Source organism: Dicentrarchus labrax, unplaced genomic scaffold, assembly GCF_905237075.1.
Source record: "Dicentrarchus labrax unplaced genomic scaffold, dlabrax2021, whole genome shotgun sequence".
Classification (NCBI taxonomy): domain Eukaryota; kingdom Metazoa; phylum Chordata; class Actinopteri; family Moronidae; genus Dicentrarchus; species Dicentrarchus labrax.
In genome coordinates, this window is record NW_026136719.1 from 33,394,524 (window position 1) to 33,404,304 (window position 9,781).

A 9,781-nucleotide genomic window follows, 5' to 3' on the forward strand; every position below is an offset into this window, starting at 1 on the left:
TAATCATACAAGTCATCTGGAAAAAGATGTTGGAAACGTTGCATTCAGAGCAGTCTGAACTCTTTTTGCTCACAGGGTTTCCATACATTTACCTCATTATTTGACACTTCTCATTTAATATCAGCATCCAACATTATATATACTGTATGACAGAAATAACTAAAAGCATAAGAGGTCCCCTTTAAACTTAAAGGATAGTAATACAATGACTCTTCAAAAAGGAAGTGGGTATTAAGGCCGTTTCAATGAAAATCAATAAACAAAATAAAACCTGCAGGCAGCAAGGAATCATTAGGCAAGCAAAACTTGTGCACAAATGGCACTAAGATTTTCTCTAATGCAGATAATCTAGAAACGGGGGAATCCACCAAGCTGCTCTCAATCATTGTTTAGGAGTCAGTCCCAAAACCCTGTGCAACGGGTGATCTGAATGACCCTCCAGTCAACTTAACATTCAGCTCAAATGAACTAGGAAAAAGGGAAATTTAATGGCAGCAAGTACGGATGCTACATGGGTGTACATGTGCATTTGTTCTGATTCCATTACTTATGATAGAAAAATGATAGAAAACGATCTGAGATGGCGATCTGAGTGAGGGGATAAAATACAAAAAAAGAAAATTCCAGGAAAAAATTTATTATTTCCAGGATATTTATTTCCAAGTTTTCCAGGATGTGCATGGACCCTCATTCTACTGCTTCGTGGCTTTAGTGCAACAATGTCTCTATTGCTTATAAAAACCACACACAGCTGAAGTGTTTTTCTTACACAGCCACTGTACATTATACACCAACTAAAGTAAAACTATTGGTATTGGTGCTGGCCTTAAAAAACTCTGCATTGGTCAAATCCTCCTTCCACAGCCAGAGAGCTGCAGGCGTTCCTATATAAACATTAGGTCATGTTTTCTGGCTCGCTTTGGGTGGGGCTGCCTGCCCAGCTGCATGCAGAGATGAAGGGACGGCTGGATAGATGGATGAAGGGACGGATGATCGCTCCAGGCAAGCTGGCACTGATGTTACATTATAGACGTGGAGACAGAGAATGGGCTCTGAATGATGTTTCCATGGTGGAAATCAGATCCTAATGGACTGGAGAATGGCACCAGTGGGTGAGATCCAGTAGAGCTAGAGAGTAGAGGCTGCATCCATTAGTGTGTGATTAAGAATAACATACAGTCAGTTGTAATGTCTCTTTGGCGACATCTTAAATCACAATAGAAAGGTGCATTATGATCATGTTTTCACTATTTACATGGTTGCGTATTTGGTGGGTAGTATGCAACATGATAATAACAATAGTAACAATAATGATTAAAGCTGCAAGCACCGAACAACTGGCCCTCACACCCTCAGATGCAGCGCCCTTACTGGAGGTTGGTCGACTCCAGAAAGAATTTTCACACATTCTGGACACACTTTGTGGTGCTAGACAACAGCCACTAAGTATACATTATGTGCCAGCATATCATGTGTAGACCACACCCTGAAAATTTCTTGTAAATCAGATGATGATCGCCATACAAGGCGAACTTTGTGTTGCCAGTAGGTGGCAGTATGATTATGACTGATTATTGGCATGTGTTTAGGCCAGGACTACAGTATACAGTCAAGATACAATGTCTGTTTCTTGGAAGTACATCGAAATTAGCACAGACACACCATGGCCACGCTGTTCAATGAAAACTCCCAATAAGCTTTTCATCGAAATGGAAGTCGATCAGATCAATTCCCAAGGAGGAGTTTGTTTGAGTACAATGCATGTAAATCACAAAAAGTGACCACTAAACTATTGGGTTTTGGCATATGGCTCTTAAAGGCTTGTTTATACATCTGGACATGATATTTAAAGGTGAAACATGTTGGAGCTGCTCTGTAGGGGATAAAACATTCTACGACCAATGTACAGCCAGCACCAGAAAGGAAGCAGAGAACCGGGTAATTACTTTAATAACGGACAAATACCATCACACATAAATATCAGATGGTGAATAAACAGTGTTATAATTCAGTGTTCAAGCTGGCGTGTATTGGATCCACCAACCAGCACTTATTTTAGTGAGAAATATTAATTATTGAAACACTCTCTCATTGAGGTCTACAGCAGAAGCTGAGGGGACAAAACAAAACACTATCTTTCTGGATTATATTGATGCCGATTTGACAAGAAGACTGTTGATATATTAGCTTGGGTTTTTACAAACGTAAACTTTTCAAGACACCAGATTACAAGAAAGAAATTTCAGTCAGCCAACTCACATCTGAAATGTTTATTACAGCAGTATAGCATATTTAGATTTTGGCGTCTAGGCTCCGACCTCATCACTCCCCACAGATATGTTTCCATAGAGATATTGGGGAGTGATGAGCAAATACCTTCAACCCCCAGTCGGAGCCTACAGGTGGATGCTGAGGTGGTGGGGGGGCTTACAGCGCTGCAGGCAGCAATAGCTTACAGAGCTTTAAGGTTCAGTGTCTTGTCCAAGGACACTTTGACATGTGGACAAGAGGAGGTGGGGATTGAACCACCAACCCAGAGATTAGTGGGCGACCCACTCTACCTCCTGGGCCCCAGACGCAGCAGTTATTCATAATATGTATAATAATAATTGTCATTGTCATCAGTGTTTTCATGAATGCAAAGTAAAATGACGTACACAGTGTAGTTCAGGTTGATGTGAACGTTTATTAAACACTGATCAGGCTCCCCATTGTGTGGCAATCTATCCAGCAGTTACACCCTGAACCACAAATGTCAATCTGCTTGTGATGCTTGAGAAAAAGTCATGAGATTAACACAACAAACAACAAGGCTTCCAACTCTAATATATAAAGGTGTGTGACTGTTACAAGCAGAGCAAACGTTAGCTAACCAATAATAAATACAAATAAAAATGTAGACAAATGGAAACATCCGCTGAACAGATCTAATCTTTACAAATGAGAAATAGAAGGTGGGAGTATTATATATATTATTGGCCCCTCCATAACATGAACTGACGTTGAAACGAGCTAATGCTATTTACTGATTAGCAAACCGTGTTAGACTAAAGGTTACTATCGTTCAGCGACAGACAAATCATTTCATCACATTATCTTCACTCTACCTCTGTCTTCGTCGCGTTTTTCCTCCTCTTCTTTTCTTTTTTTCCTTCCCTGGGCACCGGAAAGTTTGGATGGTTTTGACATTGTTAACCCTTTAGGCGCCGAGTTTTATTTTTAAAAATACTAGATTTTGACATCTAAATTTCAGACAAAGTGTAAATGAGACAAATATTGAGAATGACCCAAAGTTTATCCAGGGAGTACATTTTCCCATCTAATTTGCATATTTTCACGTCATATGGTGGCGGCCATATTAGATTATGTAATTTCCATGAAATACCTGATATCTTGAAAGAGAGTTGAACTTATTTCATCAGATTACAGTCGTAAACTAGAACTATTACTAAACCACAAAACTCAGGTAAACAGTAGGCGTTTTTTATGATTTTTTTTTTTAGTATTTGTAGAGTGTGGAACCTCTCACTGCAAGGCACAGTACAAAGAGAGTGCTATCCGCACTAGTGTTGGGAGAAGAGTTGGACTCGTGTGTGTTTTGTGCTTTGTGAACACTGCTGCGTCGCATGGCTGCACCACTGCCGCGCATGGACGCACTGTGACCGGCGCGGTAGAAAGAGTGAACACTTACGCTGGTCCCAGCGCTATTCTCACCACCCCCGCTACTTCTACCACATCTATTAGCTCCCCTACTGATACTACGAGTTTGTGTAGTACTCCCACCTATGTTGGGCAAAGGGTCGTGTGTTTGTGCTTGTGTGTTTACCTCACTTTGCCCGGCAGCGCCATTGCTATGCAAAGACGCACCGTGACTATCACGCTCACAAATCAACTGGCCGTCATCTCCCAAAGGTAGATTTTCCCCTTCAGAATCAGAGTCTGCGAATAGGAGACCCATCACTTCCCTAAGCGTCAACTTTTTACTTGCCATTTTCGTTTATTTCGTCTCAATAACTCCTAAATCCAGCAATACCGCTTCAGCATAAATAGCGCCGTGGCACACTATTTCCGCTTTCTCACCCAACAGTTTGGAAGGGACTTCCTCGAACATTTTGCATTGAAACATGACGTATTTCTGAGCTAAGGTCTAAGTACAGGATGTCTGCCAACTAGTGGAGGGGAGTATGAACGAGATATAACATTCTATTCGGAGAAAACTGCTGTTTGATTCAGTACCGCGTTGGGTCGCAATTTTACGACTTTGGCGCTTAAAGGGTTAATGGTTTCTGGGGTGACGTCAGAAAACTCAACCATCTCTCAGAGAGCAGGTAGAGGAGGAGGGGGGCGGGGGGCTTAATAAAGTCTTATTATTATTTAATAGGCTTTGCTATGCAGTTAAATTAATGTGGGCTTTTTTTTTTTTCAAACTAAGAAATAATAGCACCAACTAGTTTTAGTATAAAAATATTGAAAGTTGCACCTTTTTGTTTTTCTTCCCCCATTGTGGCGCCCCCTAGATGGACGCCGCCCTTAGCATTTGCCTATACTGCCTATGCCATGGGCCGGCACTGCTACCAAATCATTTATAAAATTGTTTTAACCATCCAGACTCCCAGCCAGCTCCAAATTCTCCTCCTACGGCCAATGTGCTGACTGGCTGCATCTACCAGCCCCCTGTATAATTAGAGGGGACTTGCACCTGAACTAACTGTGAGGACTCTCGGTTGCAGAACATGAAGAGGTCTCCACCCTTAACTCAGAAGCAGCCTGGCCTGCACTAAAACAAGCACCTAATTTACTGCCATGTTTTGCTGCTGCTGCTTTTTTTTCTTTCTTTTAATGGGAAGCTGACTGTAGCAGGTTTGGCAGCATGAATCCCGTCTTTGTCCCTTTGACTGCGCCTGGTTGCTACTTTGAACTGCTTTGGAGTTTGTGTGTTTGCGTGTGTGTGACTGGGTCCACCAGTACTGGATGGAAAATGTATTCTGGGTCAATTCCAAATCGAAATGTAGCCCTATACTCCATACTGCCTTTTGAAGATGTAGACTAATCAATTAAAATCAATGACAGGTGAGCAGGGCTGGAAAGGGGAAGAACATATTCTACACAAGTGAAATGTACTCATTTAAAGTATACACTAAATAAAAGTTTGGGCAGGGTGAAAAGGGGTTTATACGTTTTTTGAGAATTTCATTTATTTAAGTTATATTTTATTTTGCCTTTATATATTCCTGGTTTGTTTTATTGAGATCAAAGATCTATTTTACAGGGGAGCGATGGCAATAAATAGCTGCAACACAGAATTAAAAAAAAAAACCCATTGCAAGTGCATTAAAGAACCAGTGTGTAGGATTTAGTGGCTTCTCGTGGTTAAGTTGCAGATTGCAACCACCTGAATACAGCTCACCTTCCAAGCTTGTAGGAGAAATTATGGTGGTCACAAATCTCATCAGCACTAGTAAGGTTTAGGCTGCTGTACTGACTCACTTGTTAGATGGCACAACCCCCCATTTCACCCTGACCCTCATGAAAACAAAGTACAAAATTTTGAATTTGTGAAAGGTACAGTATTGACCTAAGTGGCACATCCATATGTTATATTATACTATTATATGTTATATTGTTAATATTGTTTGTTATTATTAATATTATATAATTATGATTAATAATTATATAATAATAATTAATTATAATTAATTATTATTATGGAGGTATAACATTGCATTATATATTATTAACTGATCATACTGTGAGTTTTCTAAGTAAAGTCTTTATCTGCAAAGTAACAATAAGTAAATTAAATAAATGTGGCGGGGTAGCTTGTAATTAACCTTGCAAGGCAGCCGAACTTGCAAGATCACACAATCACACAAGAATCAATCAGGGGTGGGTGCTAGGTGGCAACCTAGCCAAAACGGAAGTACTGGCGGAGTCAGGACTGCCAAGATGGTGACGGCGAGAGCCAACCGCACTGAGCTTCACAATGGCTCCTCAAAAACATATGGGTGACGTCACAGACTACTAAAGAGGTTAGCATAGATGCTGCCATCAGCAGTAACATTTCATGTTAATCTAGTAAAAATACTGTTAACCACCGTTAACATGAGTACATGTGAGCATAACTCAAAGGCAACTGGGCAAACATTCATTCATTTCTAACTAAAGCCGGACAAGTACCGCAAGGAAGTCAAAACAGATCTTGCAAGTCTGAAAGGACAACACATTCATGCTCTATAGCTTCTTGGCTTTTAATCACAGCATAAAATAGTAGTATATGATTGGTCTGACTTCCACTAATCTGGCTTCAGGCCCTCCAGAGCGAGCATAAGCAAATATCATGTATATGTTTTGATTTCATTCAGTGTGGAATTGGGTCAGCCACTGAAATTAGCCGAGCGTCTCTCCCTCTCCCCACAGATGACACACCAGTAAGCCTGTACAGAAAAAAAGAGGAGAAACCAAGAGAGAGCAGATTTGTGTTTGTGCAGTGGAGAAAAAGAGGGAGAGTCCTGAAAACAAAAGGTGAAATGAGGGAACAATAGTTAATCATTTCCAAGACGGGTGTTGCATCCCAGCTCTGCAGAGAGACAGATGGGTGGACAGAATAAAGGAGCTGTGATTTTTGTTTCCATTGACTCCAGGCTGCATTGATTGGCTGCTTGGCAGAGAACCAGGACGAGGCGAGTCTCCTGGCCTCTCAGCTCTCCCAGGAAGGCACTGCACAGTGAGGCTCGCCAGGGCTCAATGCTGGGCCTGTTCTCTCCATGTGGGTTAGGCCACCATCTGATAACCTAGCAGGTCTCAGCACACAGTGGATGGCCAATACTCTTGTTCCTCTCCTTGTCTTGCTCTTTACTGGAATCCAGTAAAGTGTGCATATATAAAGGAATGGAAGTCAGCTGAACTGGAAGGTGTCATAAAGGCAACACTTACCCCACCAGTTTAAGAGGATGGGCAGACAAAGAACTGAAAAAGTGCAGAAAAGAAGAAGCAGTGGGACGTGTGTTCGAAAGTGCCTGAAAAAAAATCAGTGTGAAGTGATATATTCAAATCTACTCAGCACTAGCCCACAACGGTCCTTCAAATACGGAGAACAACCTAATCTCGCTCCGGTGAAATTATCTGTGCAGTTTTATATCCTTTGGATAAATTTAGGTAAATTACAATGAATTATGTCAGGTGGAAGCAGCTGCTCCTTGGGCTACAGTTCTTACACTCCATGTGATTGACTGATTGGTCTTGTTGGGAGTGGGGGTGTCAGTTCACCAAGCCAGCATTAGAGGGAAACTAGACAATCAAGACCAGTTCAAAATGTAAAGCTGCCTGAGATACCAAGGGGTTTTGCTCTTAACACTACCCGGTCTACCTACTACTCACACCTCATACGCTCTTTTCTCCACAGTAAATAAACTTCTCAAACACTATTTTCTTTCAAAACTATGGAGTTTAATGTGTACTTCAGAAAAGAAACTGAGAAGTTGTACAAGTGTACTATTCCTGTAAAAGTAACAGATGGGGATAATGTGGAACAAGAAAAAGATTGCGGCGACATTGTTGCAGTCGGACCCAATCCCATCCCACCTCATCAAGGACTGTTTACACTCATCACAGAAATCATCAACTCCTCTCTCATCATCCTCCTGGACCTCACTGCAGCTTTTGACACCATCAACCACACCATTCTTTTCTCCTGGCTCCAATCCTATATCACCGACAGACAACAGTTTCATCCACATCAACAACTGCACCTCCTCCACCGCTCCGCTGTCCCAAGGCGTCCCCCAGAGCTCGGTGCTTGATCCTCTCCTCTTCATACTCTACCTGCTTCCCCTTGGCAACATCATTCGCCACCATGGTCTCAACTTTCACTGTTATGCCGATGACGTCCAGCTTTAATCTCCACCAAATCCATCACCTCTGCCACTCACTCCACTCTCTCCAACTGCCTCACTGACATTAAATCCTGGTTGCACACCAACTTCCTCAAACTTAACTCCGACAAAACAGACATGATCGTCATCGGCCCCAAATCCATCACTAAAACCATTCACAGTTTCTGCCTCACCGTCGACACCTCCACCCTGTCTCCTTCCCTTCACAGTCGCAACCTCAGAGTCATCTTTGACAATAACCTCTCCTTTGAACACCACATAAACCAAATCACCAGAACTGCCTCTTTTCACCTTAAAAACATAGCCCAATTCCGCCCATCACTCTCCTTCTCTGCTGCAGAAACCCTCATCCACGCCTTCATCACCTCCAGAATCGATTACTGCAACAGCATCCTGTACGGCACACCATCCAAAACCTTACATAAACTCCAGTACATCTAGAACTCTGCTGCTCGTCTGCTCACCCACACCCGTGACCACATTACCTGTCCGCCAGAACCTCCACTGGCTCCCGGTCCCACAACGTATTCAGTTCAAAATCCTCCTCCTCACACACAAAGCCCTCCATAACCAGGCCCCTTCCTACTGTCCTGCTCAATCGCCACAATCCATCCCGTAGCCTCCGCTCATCTGATGCAAACCTCCTGTCTCCACCACCCAGGACCAAGCAGAACCAAACCGAACATGGGGCGACAGAGCCTTCTTTGTAGCTGCCCCCTCCCTCTGGAACTCTCTCCCCAAACACATCGTGACTGTTCCAACCTTCCAACATTCAAATCTCTGACAAAAACTCACCTTTTTAAAATTGCTTTTAATGTTTAGGTTAGTCTGATGTGTTTTTAGTGTTTTACTATTTGAAGTGTCTTTGAGTATTTAGAAAAGCGCTTATAAATAAAATGTATTATTATTATTATTATTATTATTTAATGCCATCTAGTGGTGCAGTTGCAGATTGCAACTCCCTTGCTTCACTGTCCACTTCAAGTGCGAAGGAAAGACTACACTGGCCACAAAATGCGCAATAATATACAAACGGCCCTATTTACAGCCTGTGTTTGGTTTGTCTGTTCTGGGCTACTGTAGAAAAGTGTGGGTTGAACATCGGGGACCCTCTGTAGACAAAAACAGCTCATTCTAAGGTAACAAAAACACAACAATTCCTAAGAAAGTACAGCAATGCTTTGCAGTTGAACTTTGGCACAACGGTTTTTTGAGCTAAATGCAGGTATTTGGTCATACACCAGGTTATTGGAAAGAAGTGGTCCACCATAGTCATTGATCCTGCTTTTTTTAAATCCAAACATTAGATTCCCTGATTAGATGACTGGAAGGAAAAGCAACAGGGATCTCACTCTGCTGTATGCTGATTGAGTAATCATGGGTCTATTAGAGTTAACTCAGAAATGATAAAATCCGGAAACAAAATTAAAGGCAGAGTTTTAACTGCCTGTTTTTCTCCTGCGTTGACAGGAAGTGAATGTGTTGTGAGGTGGTGAATGTACAGCTAAAATTATGATGATGTGTGTGTGAGAAAAACTCTGTGTGTATCTCTCGTAGGCCATATTCACCTTAATGTGGATACATTCAGAGATGGCATTCAGTCAGACAGGCTTGCTGTTAAAACCAGTGTTCTCAGATCGCTTTCTAAAGCCCCTTTCAGACATTCCCCTCTTTACATTAATCTGGTAAACATGTCTCATATCTGAATAAGCACCCTGGTCATTTTTACATACAAGTCAGACGGCTATCATACTAGGTTGGACCAGGTGACATTTCTGTATCAGTTTCGGCAGAAGTCAGAAGTGAATGCTATCTGATTAATGTACAGGCTGCACAAGGTTAAACGTGCACAGAGAGGGAGAGAGAGAAAAATAGGCATCTTGTTTCAA